Below are 21598 nucleotides of genomic sequence, written 5' to 3' on the forward strand. Positions count from 1 at the left end.
GAGGTTTAGATGAAATGACTATAAGCTAGGTGCATAGATAGTCTCACCTTTGCTCAGAGAGTAAATGTGGAAAATTTCAGTCCAAAAGGCAAATATTTGGGGTAAAATGTGAAAAAAGTGGGATACAATTGATATTCTTTTATAACCTTACCTATAGCAGCTGTAGCCTGTACCTGCTATACATCCTAACATCTTTTTCCCATAGATCTTCTGAGTTTTCACTGAATTTAATTTATTTGCATTAACACTTTGAAGGGATACTATTCAACTCTTTGTTTTAATTTCATCTCATCCTAGTATAAAATGCACTTGTATTCTGTCAAGTATCAGAGGGGTAGCCGTGTTAGTCTGGTTCTGTAGAAGCAGCAAAGAATCCTGTGGCACCTTATAGACTAACATCTGTTAGTCTATAAGGTGCCACAGGATTCTTTGCTGCTTGTATGCTGTGTGTGCTTCCTCATGGCGGTCTGAAATTTAACATACAGACTGGATTTGAAAAATCCCATGTAATTTTTGAACTTGTGCAGTTTTAGAGACAGCTATGAGGTGTCCATGACATGGAATGATTCTGTAGACTTTCTTTATGCTCACTTCGCTGGAATGGGTAATGTGCCTGTAATTGGGTCGGAATTTGAATTGGACTTATTATAGGGCAAAATGGAAGGTGACCCAGCTTTTCCTCATAGATACAAACTTTGAGGCTTGCAGAGACCCTGGGTCTGCCTAGACTAGAGTGGGAGTGTGTAGGTTCCAGCTTGAGGAGACATATCCGCACTAGCTCTGATTGAGCTGGTGCACTAAAAATAGAAATGTAGCCATAGAGGCAGGGGTTAGCTGCCTGAGTATGATCCCATTCTGAGTATGGCTGGCTGTCCCAACTATGATCCCCTCCTGCTGCTTGAGCTGTCATGGCTACACTTAGCTTGATCTGAGCTAGTGTGGGTGAGTCTCCTCCATCTGGAATTTATATCTTCCAGCTCTGCACACTTGGCTGCCTGAAATGGAGCTGGCTCCATTCATTGGCATCTAATGTAATCTTTTGCCACAAGGAGAGACAGCTCAGTAGCGTGAGAAGCATCAGTGCCTAGTGGACTGACCACAAGAGACTCTTCTGTTTTAATTCCAGCTCTGACATTTACTTCCTTTGTGGCATTGGTCAAATCACTTATGTTTTGTGACTTAATTTCTGTCTCTGTAAAATGGAGATAATGATAATTATAATGCACACTTATTATACCCACCCAACAGGGATTTTGTGTTGGTGAATCAGTTAACGTTTCCAAAATGCAATATAAAAATTAAGTTTTGCCAACACATGAAGCCTGGGGAAGACATGGGAGAGAGATGTGGAAACAGAAGTGGCAGAGAAATGGCACTCTGGAGCAAAGAACATGGAAAATGTAATTGGTACACTTTTGTTTTCTTCCAAGAGACCTGCATGCGAGTTTGTCCCAGGATGGTAGAGAAATGTGTTAGTGAAAATTAGCTGACACCCCTCTAATCAGGAACTTTTCATAGTTGTTACACGGAGTGTGCTTTTTGATCCAGGACTGACTATTGCTCATTCCATACCTCACACCTATATGTTTTGGGGGGCAGTGGAATTCTAAATTTGGTGGTGGAGGGCAAGAGGCAGAATGGGAGAGAAAACAATTCTCTGCACAGTTCTGATTGATTGCTGTTGAACTCGCTTGAATACGAGTAATTTTACCAGATGACTCGTATTCAGCATAGGGAAATATGGTCACCCTAAATAGAGCAGAATCTCCTCAGATTTCTCTTATCTGCATAGGGCATGAATGTCTTGAATGTCTTCTTTTGACTCTATATGGCAGCTTTACGTGAATAAAATCTCCTGTTTCAAACTTTTGAGGTTTAGCCTCTGGCTTATGATCTGCTTCCAGTTTGTATTTCTCTTGTTTGTTCTTAACACATTCATGAATAGTTTCATTGGAAGGTTTGGTTGAAAAAGAGAATGTGTAAGCCCTTGACAGGTAGTAAGTTGTGCATTGGCCTTGCATCCTCTTAACAGTTCAAAGGATGATACTCTTGTTGTTGAGTGTGGAGTGGTCCTGTAAGCAAACAGTGTTTTGCGTAAAGCTTTCTATGGTTTGTTCATTCTCATTGACTCTCAGTGGTATAAAAAAAACTGTTTGTGCTCAGTACCATTGCTACTCAGGTAGTGTTGCTTTTCAGCAGAGGTCAATTGCATTCCATTGTCAGATACCAGTTCCTTGGGAAACCTTCGTGAGTGAAGACTAATGACAGGAACTGTATCATTAATTCAGTGGCAACCTTTCCAGTGAATGTAACTTCCTACCACTTTGAATGATAGTCTACCATAACTATGACAAACCTTTGCGTAACAGACTGATCTTCTTCAAATGATCCCATTATATCGAGAACCATTTTCTTTCATGGACAGTTGGGATAGTCAACTGGTGTGAGAGGGATGCTGAAGGTTTTCCATGACTTATAACTACTTGCACAAGCCATGCAATTCTTGATTATTTCCTCAACCTGCTTGTCCATTCCTGGACATTAGAAGTCTTGTCACAGTTGTCTTTCAGTTAGACTCCTCCTGAGATGTCCTTCATGTGCCAGGTGGATCAATCATTCTCTCAGACACATAGGCACAACAAGATGGCCAATTCTCAAAATGCATTAATTGACAAGGACAGTTCTTGTGATACATGTTTATATGGTTGCAAGTGTTCTGTCATCCTCATCTTATAAGGCCGCCCATTGAATGTATAAGTCTTTAGGACCTGAAGTACCTTGTCTTCTCTCATGGCTGTTGCTCACTCTGATTCTGTGATCACTCCTTGAGTTGCAGCAGAGATCTGTGCAAAGATGATCTCTTCATCACTGTTCACAATTGAACCCTCATGATAAGATATGAGCAGGCCAGGCAGACGGTCTTCAGTGATGTTCTTGGTACCTGCAAGATACACTGTCTGGAAATCAAAGTCCACTAGTTTGGTGGCCCACTTGACAATTCTTGGTGCTGCTCATCCAGAGCCTCACGTAGTGAAGAAAACTGAAAGAGGTTTGATCAGATCTTAAGATAAATCTCCTATCCCATGGGTAAGTTCTGAACATTCTTACTGCCCAGAAACATGCGAGAGCTTCTTCTCAATGACAGAATAGGAGTTTTCTGGATCAGTCAGGGCTCTGGAGGCAAATGCAATAGTGACTTCTTGTCCATTTTTTTTAGCTGAGTCAAGACAGCACCATAGTCTCAAGCATCTGTTGTGACAATTGTTTGCTTCTCAGAATCAAAAGGGCTAAGAGCCAGGCTGGTGGAAATTGCATGTTTTATCTCATTAAAGCTGTTCTTGCACACTTCATCTCATTCAATGCTCACATCCTTTTTTAGGTGATGACTCAAAGGAACTACTTTTATAGTAAATTGTTGTAAAAACATAAAGTAATATTCACGCAATCCCAAGAAGGATTGAAATTAGTTCTTGTTGTCAGGCTCTGGTGAATCCTGAATGGCTTTCACCAGGTCTTCTTTTGGTTGTATGCCATTCTGAGAGAATGCGTGTACTAGATATGTCAGATTGTACAGAATTGCCATTTCTTGTTGCTATTGGTAAGTCCATGTAGCCAAAGTTTTTCTAGAACCTATTTTAGGATGACATCATGTTTGGATACATTTTTGCCATACACTAGAATGACAAGGTGGGTGAGGTAATATCCAGCTTTTCTTTTATTGTTCTGAAGAAGAGCTCTGTGTAGCTTGAAAGCTTGTCTCTTGCACCAACAGAAGTTGGTCCAATAAAAGATATTACCTCACCCACCTTGTCTCTCTAATATCCTGGGACCAACAGAGCTACAACAACACTGTATATAAACTAGAATGTCATCTTGAAAGTAAGTAACGCCCCTTGTCTCTCCAAAGATCCCATGCATCATTCTCTGGAATACGGATGCTGCAGAGACTATCCCAAATGGCATCCGCTTGAATTGGAACAAACCTTCTGGAGTGATGAAAGCTGTGTACTTGCGGGATTCTTCCATTAAGGGGATCTGGAGGTAAGCGGTGGGTAAATCAAGGGTTGTAAAGACTCTTGCCTCCTTCAAGGTGAGCAGCATTTTGTTGATGTTGGGTAGAGGATGGCAATCCACAACATGTTGGAATTTAGTGCTCTCAAGTCCACACACATGCAGATAGCACTATTAGCCTTCTTGGCAACAATGACGGGAGAAATTCATTCTGATGACTCAACTGGTTCAATGATCTCTGCTTTGCATAGTTTCAGAATCTCCCCATTGAGAGGTTGTCTCAATGCAATTGGTATGTTTACACTTTATGCTAGACAGGCACCACTTTGTTTTGTAGCTGGATCTTGTGCTTTGAACTTTTTTGCTACACCTGTGGTATCAGTGAAAACTTCTGGAAAGTTGGAGACAATTCCTGGCTGTAGCCTATCCTCAGTCTGAGGACAGGTTCTATACTATTCAGATCTAATGTCATCTGAAGATCCCTTTGATGATTCTTTCCTAAACTAGAAATTGCCTTTTGGACTACGTAGATTTTCCCTCGGGTATTATGGCCTTTGTACTTGAGAGCAGCTGCAAAAAAGACCATTGGTGGGGTTGGGAGATGCACCATACCCTCTGGGGTATTTCTCTGGAGGATGCAACTCAGTTAGGAGTTGAAAAATAGCACAGTTTAGAGGTGGCTGGGAATTATAGTGTAAGCAGAACCAGAATGCACTAATGTACTCTTCTCGGGGCCATTGACTCGCACTTGGTAGTGTGGTGATCTCTCACATTCCAAACACCATCAGGATTCAGTTCACCATCATCCTCATGTGTGAAGACTCCAGATGCAACACTGCTGGCAGGCTTATTAACTTTAGCAAACTTTGTTGCAGTTCTTGCATACTGATTTCTTAGCAGGGCATCCTTGAAAGTCTGCCTTATGACCTGTGCACCGCTTCTGTAGCTTTGGTAGCAATGTGGTGTGTGGGAGGCAAACGTGGATGTAGACTTAGGTATGTTGCAGGTTGCAGTCTTGTACTGGAATACATTAACCTCTGCAGGCAGGAAGACATCTGGTGTCATGGAAAGTGACTTAAAACAGTGGATGGCATTTTCCATTCATCAGGTGGTTTCTCCAAGGTAAGTCCTTTTGTCATGAGGAATCATTCACAAATCTGAAAACTGGTCATCCTCATGACAATTTGATTTCTGATAATTTCATCTGGGAAACTGGCAAAATTCACAGATTGCACTGAACTCACATAATATAGTGACGTAGTGGTTGACGGGTTCGTGAGGCATCGGAATAGAACTTGACGCGTTTGGCAACAGCATTTAATAGAGAATTTAAATGATCATCCGGGCTTGGAGAGCAGCATCGTATGGATCTTGTCATATCTTGCGGCAAATCAGTAATGGGAGGCAGATGCCTGAAGATTCACTGCCCTTCAGGACCAAGGCATTGAAACAGTAAGGCTTTCCACTTCTCTGGGGTGTAAGTAGAAGGTTTCATAGCAAGCGTACACTTGCTGACGTAAGACTTCTGGGTGAAGTTGTTCCCGTGGGAGTGGAGGATCTCTTGGGGTTGGCATGAAGAACAGCAGAAGCGGAACTTGTGCCATGGTAATAAGTGTGGAAGCAAGTTGGGGTAGTCAGAACTGCAGAGGAATGTCCTGGCTGGGAAAAGGGAGCCCTATGAAAAAATAGGCACGGCCCCTTTAAATTTCTCTTCTCAGCAAGCAGAATTTGCAGATAGCAGCAGCTTTAGGCCCGTGGAGTTTTCCTGGGAGCAGCAACAGGAGATCACAGCAACAGGAATCATGAGGCACTTGGTTAAGTTAGATTTCTGTTTCTCTGTGGTTCTTTTGTGCTTGTTGCCAGTTAGTTCTGTACCTGGACCCCTTTTGAAGAAGACTTGGGAAGCTTTATAATCGCAAAGGCAAAGTTTATTCTCCCCTCACTCTTTCACAGAGCTCACTTTCTTTCTTTCCTTCTCCTCTCTCTCCTCCTCCTTCCCCGATGCATCCCGGGAATTCTTCTGTTGACCTAGCTACCACCTCTTGGTAAGGTGAATTACTTACGCCAACAGGAAAATGCCTCTCTTTGGCATAGGAAGTGTCTACTGAAGCTGTAGCACTGCAGCTGTACTGTTTGTAGTGGTTTAAGAGTGGGCATGCTCTACGTTGCCAGATGAATTCTTCCATCAGCCTAGCTGCTTCCTCTCGAGGAAGTGAATTTACTTCAGTGACGGAAAAAACCTCTTCTATCACAGTAGCAAGTGGCTACACTATAGCCTTACAGCAGCATAGCTGCAGTGCCCCTGCTGTGCCATTGTAGTGCTGGTAGTGTAGACAGACCCTAACTCTCCATGCAGACACCATTGCAGCGTGCTGAAAGTCGCAGAGTGCAGTAAGCTAGTGCGCTGTAGATTCACCTGGCTTGCCACACGCTAACTCGCTGCATAGGCAAGCTTTCAGTATCAATTAACATAATCAGGCTCTGGTGACAAATTCAACTCTAAGATTTACATACACAAATTCAGACACCCTACAACCTCATGCAGCTCTCTCATTTAATTGTATAAAAATATTAGTAATTTTTTATTCTACCAGACCCCTCCCCCCTCCGTCCACACAGCTTCCCTTCCCAGAGTAATATTCCTAAGAATTTTATTAATGGTACATGTTCAGATTTTACTACCGTTGAAATTTATACTATACATTTAATGAACAACATACACATCCCCCAAATATATCCAACACCATATATCGATTTAACAACCAAATTAAAGTTTGTTAAAATTAAAGAGGTTAAAGTTTTGTTGAATGGATTGTGTAAATCTATTGGGATGATAATGACAGACTAAAGATTATATGCCTGTGGGGAACTGGCTGGATAGCTTAGATGTATGATTCTTGATTTCCAATGTAAAAGTACTACTTAGATTTTTTTCTCTATTTGCTTCTGTTTTCCCTCCCATCTCTACCCCATAAATCAGTTTAATTGACTTGGCTATCTGTAAATGCACTATGGGTTCAATCCTACAACGTGCTGAGCATGCTGGCTCCAGTCCAGCAAAGCACTTAAGGACATGCTTAACTTTAAGTGTGTGAGTAGTCCTACTGAAGTCAGTAGTGTATATGTGGTAGAACTGGTCAAACTATATTAGTGAACAATGTTCCCAGGGAATTATTTTTCCTGTCAATTGCCAAATTATCTGTGAATATATACACTTTTTTTTCATTCTTCTGTTTGCTCCCGTGTCTAATTAATCTGCTCTGAAATGCAGAGCACTCTGATCACGCTCTGGGGGAGTAAGGCAGGCCTTGGTAGTGGTGCAGCCACAAAAAGCTATTTGGCACATAAAAAATAGACTTTACAGTTCTTTTGAAATGAAGGAATATTCATTACATTGAGCCTTGCAATTAAGTTATATTTTGAAGCTGCTCTGCATGATAGTAGAACATTGTTGGAATATAGAAATAGACAATTTTGTATGGAAGATGGCTATTCAACAGGGCATTAATTTAAAAGAAACATTCCACACTTTAATTGAGCACTTTTAAATACACTGCATCTGCTTTAATAGACTGCTCTCACTGTATGCATATGTACAATCTCATAAAGATGGATAAAAATTGTTTCAGTCTAGCTGGGAACCTAGGAGAAATAGCAGCTTAGAGCCATATAGCTATGCATTATTAAACATTGGAAATTTGTTTTGTTTTTGTGTTAACATCCAATACTTTCCTGTTGGCTAGTTAACCCCATAAAGCTAAGTGACCTGGTTTTCAATCAGACACTGAAAACTATTTTTCTCATGTATACTGTCCGCTTAGCTACTAATTAAATTGTGCTGCTTTGTTAGATTAGCTCTTGGTTTTTACAGGCCATTTAACTCTTGAAAAAGTATTTAAATAGGGTAGTACAATGAGGATTAAAATGAGAGAAATAAAAACCAGGTATGTTTGCTGATTGATTGTTATAAACTCTACCAGAATTCTTTGCTTTCTATTTATTTAAAAAATGTAAAATGTTTTATAAGGACACAGAACTTGTCCTACTGGATCAGCCAATTTATTTATCTACTCAGGCTCCCTGCCTGAAGCAGAAGCCAACACTCAATGCTTCAGTGGACACTTCTCTCCTCACTCCAGTAATTTGCTTATGGCCAAATCCCAGTGCTAGTTCCCTGCCCATGTATCTGAACTGGGCACCGGGTAGATGTACAGGGAGAACACACTTATTATTTAGATTTGTGGAGGTTTGGCTATGGATTTTAGTACATTAGTATTAATTATTGTTAGTGCCGTGACTTTATGGGCATAAAAAAGTTGCAAAGGTGAATACAACATTTATACAAAAAAAATCTAGCTGCACCATGTCTTTGAGTAGCCTGTAAAATTTATAAATTCCGCAGGTTGACAGTACTGTACACTGCTTACAGCAGGGTTTTCTTTTCTTTGTTCTGAATGTGCTAATCTCTTGTTCTGGTGTTGTGGGGCAGCGTGAGTTGCAGGCCTGATGTTTTTTCACTGTCCTATTTAACACTTTGACTACTTTAGTCAAGTCCTCTCTAAATCTTCTCCTTTCTAGTCTAAATAGCCATAGAGTATTGCCATTCCTCTAACCATCATTCTTCCTGCCCTTTGGGTCTTTTTAGTTTCCTCAGTATCTCTTAAAGGCAAATATTGTGGGTGTTGTTTTTTTTTTTAAGTAAAACTTTCCATTTGCATGGCGTGAGATGCACCTTGATTCAATTTAATAATATTATATTTCCTATCTTAACTGCTCATGTGCACTGGGCGGACGGCTTCACTGAGCCTGTCTAAATTGGCCCTCCAGACTTTTTCTGTAGAGGATCCTGCATGTTGAGATGACCAACTCGCATTCCTCCTCCAAGTCATTAATCAACACGGAGCCAGTCATATGGTATGATCATGAAGGGGGCCATCTACTAGTGCATCACATGCCTCCTGTGCGGAAAGGGGTGTCAGCTCTCTCTGCAGCAGAGTTCCTCTTTGTCCTTGGGCCTATTGAAGAGGGAGGGGGTTTGTGGCACATGCATCATCCTAACTCCAATGTTATAGAGAATTCCCCCACCCAGTGAATACAGTCCTGGCCTGTATTAACTTTCTGTACCCTTCCCCACTCCCAGTGAGGGAATGACCTCTGAGGAGAGTGCCTGGGGCAGCCTCGAGATGTGTGAGGAAGCCCTGGCACTACAGAGAGCACAGGGCTTCCACGTGGCTTCCTGCTGTTCCGCCAGAATTTGTGGAAATTATGGGCCAGCCCTATGGGGGTGGGAGTGGAGGAGGAGGAAACTCTGCCCCATGATACAATGGTAGGGGAGAAATCTTTTGAGAGAGACCTTGTGAGATGAGCACTTGGGGCCTTAATATCCAATACCATCCCAATACCATTCAGGGACTTTCCACTGTTAACGTGCACAGGCCTCTCCATGATGAGGAGGAGTTGTTCATCTTTACCCTTTGGTCTGTCTGTGGTAACCATGGCATAAAACCATGTACTAGGGCAGGGGTGGGCAAACCTTTTGGCCCGAGGGCCATAACTGGGTGGGGAAATTGCATGCAGGGCCTTGAATGTAGGGCTGGGGCAGGGGGTTGGGGTGCAGGGTGCGGGAGAGGGTGTGGGGTGCAGGAAGAGACTCAGGGCAGGAGGTTGGAGTGCAGAAGGGGTGTGGGGTGCAGCAGGGGGTTGGGGTGTAGCAGGGGGTTCAGGGCAGGGAGTTGGGATGCAGGGTGCAAGAGGGGTTCGGGGTGCAGGCTCTGGCCTGATGCCGCTTACCTGGAGTAGCTTTGGGGTGGCAGCGGTGCACACTGGGGCCAGGGCAGGCCCCCTGCCTGCCCTGGCCCCGCGCTGCTCCTGGAAATGGCCGACACCATGTCCCTGCGGCCCCTGGGGTGGGGGGCAGAGGGCTCTGCGTGCTGCCCTCGCCTGTGGGTACCTTCCCCGAAGCTCCCATGGGCCACAGTTCCCCGTTCCCAGCCAATGAGAGCTGCAGGAGGTGGTGCGTGCAGGCGAGGGCAGTGCGTGGAGCCCTCTACCCTTCCCCCAGGGGCCGTATGGACGTGGTGCCGGCCGCTTCCAGGAGTGGCATGGGGCCACGGTGCCACGCAGGTGGCAGTCCCGTGGGCCAGATCCAAAGCCCTGAGGGGCCGGATCTGGCATGCAGGTCATAGTTTGCCCACCCCTGTACTAGGGGGTTCCATATTCTTACATGGCTCTTTATCTACTACTGTTATGGATGGGAAAACATGATTGTGGAACTGCATTTTAGCCTAGGTTAAGCCCAGGTTCGTAATGCACTTCTAGAAATGTTTTCTCCATGCAGACTGGACATAGGAGAAGAGTTAGAACTCACTCACTCCTAACGAGTGGAGAGCATCACATACTAGCATGGTCCTTATAGTGTGGACAGGTCCTCTGTTCCCATCACTTAAAACAATTTTAATTCATAAAGTTGAACCTTTTCTGTATTTTCCCTCATAATCTCTTTATAAAAAATCTTATTAAAAGCTAAAAGACCAAGTGGCTCACCTTCATCCATTTTATCCACCTTTAGCTACGTTTATTAACTGTTTCTAAGATCTCATTAGAGACTAACAACTTTCCCTTTCACAAGCCACTCAGGTTTGACCATATCAGGTTATGTTTGTTCAAGTGTTGCACAATTCTGTCCTTAATTATCCTCTCAGTCAGTGGAATAATATACCGTATATTCTGAAAGCTAATATGTGTATATCACTTTCTCTGTGTTTACAATTATACTGTAAGGAGTTTAGTAGGATGTCAGCATAAGATTTCTGCTGATATGACATCTTATTTGAACAACAATGTCTTGTTTTGGTAGGTTTCTGGGGATTGACAAAAGAAAACAACGTTACCATTTTTCACATGGTTTGACCCATTCGGTTGTTTAGTGGAAAGTATTTGAGTAGGTGGCAAATGAAATTGTTTTTACATTTTCAAGACACTTAAGATGGAAAATAGAAAAGACAGCACTAGATAAACATGCTGCATATATAATAATATTACTGCCAAGGAAATTTAATTCAGTCCTCAGTGATGGGTTTGGGCAGATGTGTTGCACTGAGTTAGAGATAAGGTAATGCATGTGGTGCGGTCTCAAGTAACGAGGAACAGAATGAAATTGATATTTTGCATTCGTCGTGTATTATTTATTGTATCTGATATAAGCGTACAGCAGATACCTGATACTGCCACCATCTGCATGATATCAGATACTCTCTGTCTATATGGCAGGGAGGAATGGGGGCTATTTTAACTTCCTGCAATAGCTGATGCAGACAAAATTAAATTGACTTAAAAACTTCTACTGTTGCATTAGTGCATGTTTGGATTAGTTATTGTTTCTCTGAGAAATGCTATAATTTAAAATCAGTGTTTCTACTTGGAGTTAAAAAGTTAGTCCCTAGTAAACACAGTGCTGTCCTTCAGGGGCTGATGGTATTAAAAAAATCAGCAATTATGATTAACCCTACAATAACAAACCAGAATTCATGTACGAAAAAAGGAGGAAAATATCTGCAAGAAGATGTTTCAATTTCAAGCTATTTTGACATTACCGTACCTGGACTTAAATGGGTCTTATATGTCTTCCGTCATTGTAGTATAGGCATGCATCACATATATTAATGTGTTTATCCTCACAAAAAGAACAGGAGTACTTGTGGCACCTTAGAGACTAACAAATTTATTTGAGCATAAGCTTTCGTGGGCTACAGCCCACTTCATCAGATGCATAGAATGGAACATATAGTAAGGAGTGATATATACATACAGAACATGAAAATTGGAAGTAGCCATACCAACTGTAAGAGGCTAATTAATTAAGATGAGCTATTATCAGCAGGAGAAAAAACAACTTTTGTAGTGATAATCAAGATGGCCCATTTCAGACAGTTGACAAGAGCTGTGAGGATACTTAACATGGGGAAATAGATTCAATCTGTGTAATGACTCAGCCATTCCTAGTCTCTGTTCAAGCCTAAGTTAATGGTGTCTAGTTTGCATATTAATTCAAGTTCAGCAGTTTCTCATTGGAGTCTGTTTTTGAAGCTTTTCTGTTGCAAAATTGCCACCTTCAAGTCTGTTACTGAGTGATCAGAGAGGTTGAAGTGTTCTCCTGCTGGTTCTTGAATGTTATGATTCCTGATGTCAGATTTGTGTCCATTTATTCTTTTGCGTAGTGACTGTCCAGTTTGGCCAATGTAATGGCAGAGGGGCATTGCTGGCACATGATGGCATATATCACATTAGTAGATGTGCAGGTGAATGAGCCCCTGATGGCATGGCTGATGTGATTAGGTCCTATGATGGTGTCACTTGAATAGATATGTGGACAAAGTTGGCATTGGACTTTGTTGCAAGGATAGGTTCCTGGGTTAGTGTTTTTGTTGTGTGGTGTCTGGTGGCTGGTGAGTACTTGCTTCAGGTTGGGGGGCTGTCTGTAAGCAAGGACTAGTCTGTCTCCCAAGATCTGTGAGAGTGAGGGATCATCTTTCAGGATAGGGTGTAGATCTCTGATGATGCGCTGGAGAGGTTTTAGTTGGGGGCTGAAGGTGACGGCTAGTGGCGTTCTGTTGTTTTCTTTGTTGGGCCTGTCCTGTAATAGGTGGCTTCTGGGTACTCTTCTGGCTCTGTCAATCTGTTTCTTCACTTCCCCAGGTGGGTATTGTAGTTTTAAGAATGCTTGATGGAGATCTTGTAGATGTTTGTCTCTGTCTGAGGGATTGGAACAAATGTGGTTGTATCTTAGAGCTTGGCTGTAGACAATGGATCGTGTGGTGTGTTCTGGATGGAAGCTGGAGGCATGTAGGTAAGTATTGTGGTCAGTAGGTTTCCGACATAGGATGGTGTTTATGTGACCATCACTTATTAGCACAGTAGTGTCCAGGAAATGGACTGCTTGTGTGGATTGTTCTACCCTGAAGTTGATGGTGGGATGGAAATTATTGAAATCATAGTGGAATTCCTCAAAGGCTTCTTTTCCATAGGTCCAGATGATGAAGATGTCATCAATGTAGCGCAAGTAGAGTAGGAGCATTAGGGGACAAGAGCTGAGGAAGCGTTGTTCTAAGTCAGCCATTAAAATGTTGGCATACTATGGGGCCAAGTGGGTACCCATAGCAGTGCTGCTGACTTGAAGGTATATATTGTCCGCAAATGTGAAATAGTTGTGGGTGAGGACAAAGTCACAAAGTTCAGCCACCAGGTTTGCTGTGACATTATCAGGGATACTGTTCCTGATGGCTTGTAGTCCGTCTTTGTGTGGAATGTTGGTGTAGAGAGCTTCTGCATCCATAGTGGCCAGGATGATGTTTTCTGGAAGATCACCGATGGATTGTAGTTTCCTCAGGAAGTCAGTGGTGTCTCAAAGATAGCTAGGAGTGCTGGTAGGATAGGGTCTGAGGAGAGAGTCCACATAGCCAGCCAATCCTGCTGTTAGGATGCCAATGCCTGAGATGATGGGGCATCCAGGATTTCCAGGTTTATGGATCTTGGGTAGCAAACAGAATACCCCTGGTCGGAGTCCTGTGCTTTTTCAGGGAGTTTCTTGAGCAGATGGTGCAATTTCTTTTGGTAACCCTCAGTGGGATCAGAGGATAATGGCCTATAGAAGGTGGAGTTAGAGAGCTGCCTAGCAGCCTCTTGTTCATATTCCAACTTATTCACGATGACGACAGCACTCCTTTGTCAGCCTTTTTGATTATGATGTCAGAGTTGTTCCTGAGGCTGTTGATGGCGTTGTGTTCAGCACAGCTGAGGTTATGGGGCAAGTGATGCTGCTTTTCCACAATTTCAGCCCAAGCACCTCGACAGAAGCAATCTATGTAGAAGTCCAGTCTGTTGTTTCGACTTTCAGGAGGAGTCCATGCAGAATCCTTCTTTTTGAAGTGCTAGTAGGAAGGATTCTGTGGGTTAGTGTGTTGTTCAGAGGTGTGTTAGAAATATTCTTTGAGTCGGAGAGGTCGAAAGTAGGCTTCTAGGTCACTGCAGGCCTAGAGGAACAATATCGTTGGGTGGGGTAAGAGAAGTACTGTTGTGGCTCCTTGTGGCATGTAGCAGAACTCTATTTTATAGATGGGGACCAGAGGCACAGAGAGACAAAGTGACTTGCCCAAAGTCAAACGTGGCCGAGTGGGGAACTGGATCCTGGTCTCGCAACTGCAAGGCAAGGGCTGTAACCATGAGACTGCCCTTCCTTTCCACCTGTCAGATAATAGGTACTGTAGGATAACAGAAGGAATGTAGGTGGCTCTGTGACGTGTTTTTCTAGACCTGTGCAATCCCTTCCAAGTTCACACATTCTGAAATGTGAAAATGTTTTTCCTGTGGCTGCGTCTCACTGTTGAATGCAAAGGCAGAGCCTGGGTTTGACATGCTAGTTTTCTGATTCACTGATGGAACAGAACTCTGATTTCCCTTTGTAAAACCGGGCTAGAATTATTACATGAACCAAAATATAAATGAATAATGAGACAGTTCCCTATAACATCGCCCCTTCTGCAACTCCCCATTTATAGGCCACTCAGACAGACATGAAGGCGAGAGAAAATGAGTCTCCTCTCGCTCTTCCACCTGGATCAGAGAGCACAACTAAACTGCATCTGATCTCTGTAATCACCAGAAAATGACTTCTGCAGAGCTAGGCTGATGCTCCCAATCACGTGGGATAGGCTCAGCCAATGACAGACACAGGAAAAATATATGTGACTTGTCCAGTGTATTTCTACTGCAGTGAGCCAGGCTCAAATTCAAAATGCATGAGACACTGTAGCCCTGGTAAAACGTGTGCATCTCCAGATGGAGCAAAAAAGTTTGGAAAAAAACTTTCTACAAACAGTTCAGGCTGATTTTTCAGGTCAATCCATCATGAGGGAGGCTCCAGTGTCGACAAAAAACGGTGAGGAAACCTTAAACCAACAACAAGAACCAACCGGTACAAAAATGTAACAAAACCATTTTCTGTGAACAACTAAACGGCGGTGCCCTGGCTGTCTAGTGGCAACTTGTCACATGTGAGTCCACACTCCTTCCCTGGTGCTTAGAAGAGCGAGGAGGGTTGAGGAGGCAGAACACACAGCAGAGAGGACAAAGAGAGTAACCTCAAATACCTCCTTAGCAACTCTTTCTGGTGGAAGCATGGAGCAGCAGTCACAGACTCCTGGGGGCCGGGCACAGCTGTCTCTTTGGAGAAGAGGTCTCTAGGAAGCTACACCTTTAAGACAAAGGGGTATGTGTCGTGGTTTTGGGGCAAAACCAGAGGAAAACATGACACGTCAAGTTGGAGAGAAGGAAGAGAAAGGGATTAAATTGAAATGCACGGGACACACTCGTTTATGACATTGAGACAGACCATACAGTAACCCTGCATGTGTGAAGGAAGGAAAATGGTTAAATTAGAGTACACACCCTATTTTACCCTTACTTGCCTAGCATGTCCATCAGGGACTCTATTGAACAAGCAGGGGATGAAGTGGGTGAGAGAATGTTGCAGGCAGTTGTGGGTGGACAGGTTCTGAGGATGTGGAACTGGCTGCTAGGAGTGAAAATCCAGACCCTGTCGTGGTGCCAGATTATTCCCCATAGTTAAGGCTACGTTTATGTCATGGAAGTCATGGAATCCATGGCTTCCAGCGACCTCCGTGACACACTCTGCTTCAGCCCCAAGGGCTGCAGGACTCTGGAGCTGACAGCTAGGGGGCCCTGGCAGGGTTCTGCGGGCAGAGGGGGAATCCCACAGCTCCCAGCCACCACAGTGATGGGGGATACCATGGAGCCGCAGCAGCAAAAGTCAGACAGGTCCTGACTTCCGTGAATTTTTGTTTATTGCCAGGGCCGGCTTTAACATTTTTGCTGCCCCAAGCGAAAACAAAGAGCCCCCCCCCGAGCGTCGCGCCGCCCAAGTCCCCGCCCCGAGCGTCACGCCACCCAAGTCCCCACCCCCGAGCGCCGTGCCACTGAAGCCCGCCCTAGCCGAGCGCTGCGCCGTCCAAGTTCCCGCCCCCCCAGCACGGTGCTACGCCTCCCAAGCCCCGCCTCCCCCCAGCGCCGCCCAGCCGAACCAAAAAAAACCAAAACCAAACCCCGAGTGCCGCCCCGTCCCAAGGTGCTGCCCCAAGCATGTGCTTGGTAGGCTGGGGTCTGGAGCCGGCCCTGTTTATTGCCCATGACCTGTCCGTGACTTTTACTAAAAATAACCATGACAAAATCTTAGCCTTACCCATAGGTAATGGAGAAATTCAGCTAGAAACTATCCTAAAGGATAATCCGTATTTTGTGTGATAAGGCATCTTTGATAAATTCTGCAAGCATGACAAAGGTAGTCCTAGATATGTCTGTGCTCACACAGTTCACATTCTACTGTATGAAGTGAGTAGTACTGACAAGTCCAGTTTGAGCCAAATTCTATGCTGACTTCTAGCCTGGGCCATCATTCAAATGATGTGATGTGCAAAATTGGTTATGATGGGCTATAAATTAACACAGAATTTGGCCCAGTGTGTCTTAAGTGTTGCAAAGGCTCTTGTTGCCAGGGAAGCAAGTGTGACTAAACAAGCAAACCTGTTGTACACCACTCAAAAATGTTACATCTGTATGCTCACCTGGGAGCTTTCGCTGATGAGAGGCTCACTTATGCCATGCATGGCATGAAACTAAGCGACTGAGCTGCAGATCTCTGTGGACCACCAGTTACTCTCCTGTCTCTTCTTCCTCCAGGGGTGTGGAGGAACCTTTGGCAGCGGAACCAATGTGGTTCTGCTGTGACTGTGTGGGGCTCGAGTTGTGCACCACCTGTGTGTCATGAGACCCCATCTGCAGGACTTTCTGAGTGACCTTATACTGGGAGAACTGGAGGAGGGGCCAAAGTTTCCACTAACCTCCCTCCTCCCTTCACCCCTGGGGGACTGTTGCGACCAGAGCAGCCTCAGCACAGTGGCTCCAGTCTCACTATGGTCTGGGATGGACAATTCCTCCCTTCTTGCGCCTTTAACCACCCCCAGGTTAGAGTAAAGGACTCTACGATTGTGTCACAAAAAGGATGGATGACCTTGTGATTAAAGCATTGGACTGGGACAAAGGTGATCTGGTTTCATTCCTGCCTCTGCCACAGATCTTTTGTGTCATCTTGGGCAAGTCACTTAATCTCTCCGTGCCTCCGTTCCCCATCCATGAGTAGGAATGATAAAATCCGTAATGCTTTGAGGCGCTCAGATACTGTGGTGAAGGGGGCCATAGGGTAACTTAGAAATTCTCAGTGGGCATGAGCATCCCTGGAAGCTGATTAATGAATTTTCAAGTTAGATGGATTCTGATTTTTTTTTTCAGTTTGCTAATTGTTAAAATTTTCTCTAACTTTTCCATATGCTTCATATGTGTAGTTAGTCAGATATAAACTATACAAACAAAAATCTTACAACTAAGACCAATGATCCTGTCCTCTGTCGTCATTGAAAGGAACCTAGCACATGGCATCAGCGTTGTTTTCTCGACTGATGTAATTTAATAAATTCAGTCTGGGGGCTTTTTGCTAACATTCCTTCCTTAATTTTGATTTTTCTGACTTTTTTTTCAGTTTGTGGTACAACCTAATTTGTGACTTCAGTTTCTCCAGGTTGAACCTCTCTAGTCTGGCACCCTTGGGACCTGACCGGTGACGAACCAGAGAATTTGCTGAATCACAGGAGGTCAATGCAGAGTGCCAGCGGGTCCCAATAGGCATGGGAAGTAGTGTTGCATGGGATGCTGCAGCACCCCCAGGCTTTATGCCCAGAGTGGCCCCCACCTGGGGTCTCAGATGGCGGCCCCAGGTCCCAGCCGCCGGCCCCTTGCCCAGGGTCCCAGCTGTCAGCCCCAGATCCTCTCCCTCCCTCCCGGAGCTTGAACGCCACGAAGTTGGCTCCTGTGCCGGACTGCAGATGTTGCCGGACCAGGGAGTGCCGGATTAGAGAGATTCAACCTGTATTAAATTCCTTGGCCAGAGGAAACAATCGGATTGGTATTTAAGCATGTAAATTGGACAGTAATAAAAAAAAAATTGACACACTCATTTAGCCGTACATCTGAGATGTGACTGTGATTTGTGGTTGCACAGCTTTCCTTTGGCAGGCAGGCAGGTTCTGTGTTTGTTCTGAATTACTTGGGTAAGGAAGACAAGGTGGGTCCTTCTAAGTTGGTCCAGTAAAAGATATTACCTCACCCACCTTGTCTCTCTAATTTCCTGGGACTGACACAGCTTCAACAACACTGCACACATCAGATAAGGAAGTCCATTTTAAAAGTCACCATGTGATTGGAACCGGGTAGAAGTTTGTCAACATGATACTCGGCTCTGCGATGTGAAACTGGGGGGCGCGTATGACTTGATAGCATCTCATTCCACCAGGTTGACCTAAAAAAAACAAAAAAACCATGGTGGGATTGAATTAGGAAATAGCAAAACTTGCTTTTCCTGCTGTAACCTTATCTTGTGCTTTGGGGTCCAGGCTCTGTCTGTTAAATTACAACTCCACACTCTGCCCAGCAGTAGCTCTGACTGTGCTGGACTCAGGAGCAATGGGCCAAATTTTCTGCTGGTGTAAATGGGTGCTGCTCCATTAACTTCAGTGGCGTCCAGGTGTTCCAGCAGAAGGCAGACCAGAGGGCTCTATGCTGCACCTTTGAGACTGTCCGATTCGACCGCTTCCTCACCTTTGGGACGATGTCCAAAATAATGCTGTTTGCCAGAAAATGTTTGCCCCAAACACTCCTTTTACCTCACCCCATTTATTTATTTTGCACGTTGAAGACAACATCTAAATGCCTTTCCTGTGTTTTTGTTTGTTGAGCGTGCTGTTCTTAGCTGCGAAGAGTTAAACTTGCACAGCTGTGCTGCAGAGAGAGGGTCTTTCTGACTGTCATTATTGCTATGTAGCATCTTTTAAAAGTAAGCAGACAAGAGTTTTTAATTGGTTGCCTTTTTGGTTTTGGCAGAATTAATCTTCAGCTCAACAGTTATTCTAAACACAAGCCTTTTAAAATGCTCTACATGGCTTTATTTTTGTATGTGTCCATTTTAGAACTACCATATTTCTCAGACAGTGTGTTCTAATTTGGCACATATTAAGCAGGCTAAATTTCCATTGACTTCAGTGTGTGGGGGTGCTTGCTCTGCAGACTTCAGGATTAGGCTCCAGCCCAGGAGCGGCGCCAGGGTTTCTGGCACCCTAGGCAGAATTCGGGGGGGGCGGCATTTTGTGCGCTCCCCACAGGGCATGCGGGAGCTTCCAGTTCCACTCCCATCGCGCCGCCGAAGAAGGACCCTCCCCCGAAATGCCGCAGGCGACAGCGGCAGTCATTGAGCTGCTCAATTGCCTGGCGCTGTTTTCCGCGGCACGTCGGCAGAAGGCCCTTCTTCGGCGGCGCGACGGGAGCGGAACCGGAAGCTCCCGTGCGCCCCGTGCGGAGCGTACAAAATGCCGCCCCCCGAATCCTGGCGCCCTAGGCGACCACCTAGGGTCGTCTAATGGAAGCGCCGGCCCTGCTCCAGCCTAGTACGTCATGGCCATGGTGTGGCTCTAAATCTGATTTTTAACATGGGTTGCTTCATCTGCTACCAAACTAAAGTGGGTCATAACCTGGACCACCACAGAATTTAAGCCCAGCAAGCCTCATAGTGTAACCAGAGCCTAAAAAACTATTTTGGGGCCAGTATGGTCTAATTACTTGTTGGGGTATATGAAGTGAAAATACCCTCCAACAGAGTATGAATGATCAATTGCAAGTTATTCCGAGAATTGTTTGACCCTGGAATATGTAGAAAGGGTCACATGGGCAGTGAGACTATTGATCTGATTCCAATCTCCCTTACAAACATGTAAATCAGGAGAAGCTTCATGGAAATCAGTGGAGTTTTACTGCAGGAAAACGAATGGGGGAGATACTGAAGAGAGATCCACTTTCTTCATGTTGGGAATGCACCACACTGCATGGCTGAGTTAGCTCATCATAGTTTGCCAAAAGCTCTGAGTTTTAAATGGATCTATCTGGTGGGTGGTAAAAACTTCTTCCTAAATTTGTGTCATCTTAGCAAGAGTGACTGAGAATGGGTTTTTCAACAGTGTAAGAATAAGGCACAGAAACAGCTCTCGGAGATCAGATTCCACTTTGGAATCAAAAACCAGGACCCAAAACTGTCGGAGGAAAAAATAGTTTGAATGCAAAATGAATGGTAATTCATTGTAGTCCCATGAATCCAGATTTAAAATAGCATGGTGCTCATTTCACAACTTGATCAGTTCTTTCTCTTCCTCTTGATATGTGCTGTGATTGTGCATAGATAGCAACCAGGAAGTTAGAGTGGGTCTTTGTTTGAATGACCACCTTTGTGGGACAAAGTCACTTGAGGGTCTGTGCCAGCAGACGGCCCCAGAGATAGAAAATCCAGCATGGGGGCGATTACTCCTCCATACCAGAGACATATTGGGGTTAACACTAGACAAAAACTGAGCAGCATCGGCCGGGAAAGAGGCAAGGCCACTCATCCCCACTTCGGCCTGCATGGGCACGGCTCCACAGGAACCCCCAACAGGACTTCAATTTGTTCTCTCCCTCCCCAGCCTCTTTGTAAGCCCTGAGAGAGGCAAGTGGGGTACTAAGAAGTGCCCTCCTTCAGTAGAACGCCCCCTAGAGGGCAATAGGCCAGACTGGCACATGGAAATGTGCCATGTATGTCCCTGTGCCAGCATTAGTGAGTATGGCCGCTTGTTTGCAAACATGATTCAGGATGCCTGAACTTCCAAACACGGGTTGCATTTTAAAAAGCATTTCAGAGCATTGTTTCAACTCGCTTGTTTTCATTGACAATTATCAGTAGTTTAGTTACAAACAGATGTAATTACAATAGTGATAGCATTCACACTTCATCAGAAGCAACGTTTCAGAGCTCATCTTTGTAGCGTGGTAAAGTAGCTTAATTTGAAAGGGTGATTTCACAGATTTTGACTTTTTTTTTGTTGAAATTGCCAATCACACCAGCTTAAAATAAATTTTGCCCTTGGAAAGCTGGAAAACAAAACGTGTTCATCTAGCTGTATTTTGTAGCAACTCTATTTCTACAGCTATAGCATAGTTTATGCTATGGAAAAGATTGTGTCAGTAATTCTAATATAACCTCTGTGGGGAGGGCATATTGCTCCTTCATCTAGATGTGAACTGATATCAATCCTTAAATTTTGCACTCCACTGTGAGGGAAGAGTCTTAGTGGAACTATGAGATCTTCTAGTGTGACTAGATGTCCCGATTTTTGGGTCTTTTTCTCATATAGGCTCCTGTTACCCTAGGGTGACCAGACAGCAAATGTGAAAAATCGGGACGGGGGTGGGGGGTAATAGAAGCCTATATAAGAAAAAGACCCCAAAATTGGGATTGTCCCTATAAAATCGGGACATCTGGTCACCCTATATTACCCCCCATCCCCTTTCCTGATATTTCACACTTGCTGTCTGGTCACCTTTAATTGTCTTCACACAGTGCCCCATATCCTGCCATTCACTGTCTACCCAGAACAGGATTACC

General features: G+C 44.4%; 1 protein-coding gene across 8 annotated transcripts in view; it reads left to right on the forward strand.

Moving 5' to 3' along the window:
• KIAA1958 (KIAA1958 ortholog) overlaps window positions 1-21598 on the forward strand; it is a 132112-nt gene that overhangs the window by 17425 nt on the left and 93089 nt on the right. For 5 of the 8 annotated variants that reach the window (XM_039545235.1, XM_039545229.1, XM_039545232.1 and 2 more), the window contains exon 2: window positions 3908-4041. The exons of the other annotated variants lie outside the window; for them this stretch is intronic. The gene's annotated coding sequence lies outside the window, so the exon portion shown is untranslated. The remainder of the gene's footprint in view (window positions 1-3907; window positions 4042-21598) is intronic. 8 annotated transcript variants of the gene reach the window in all.

Source organism: Mauremys reevesii, linkage group 6 (genome assembly GCF_016161935.1).
Source record: "Mauremys reevesii isolate NIE-2019 linkage group 6, ASM1616193v1, whole genome shotgun sequence".
Lineage (NCBI taxonomy): Eukaryota > Metazoa > Chordata > Testudines > Geoemydidae > Mauremys > Mauremys reevesii.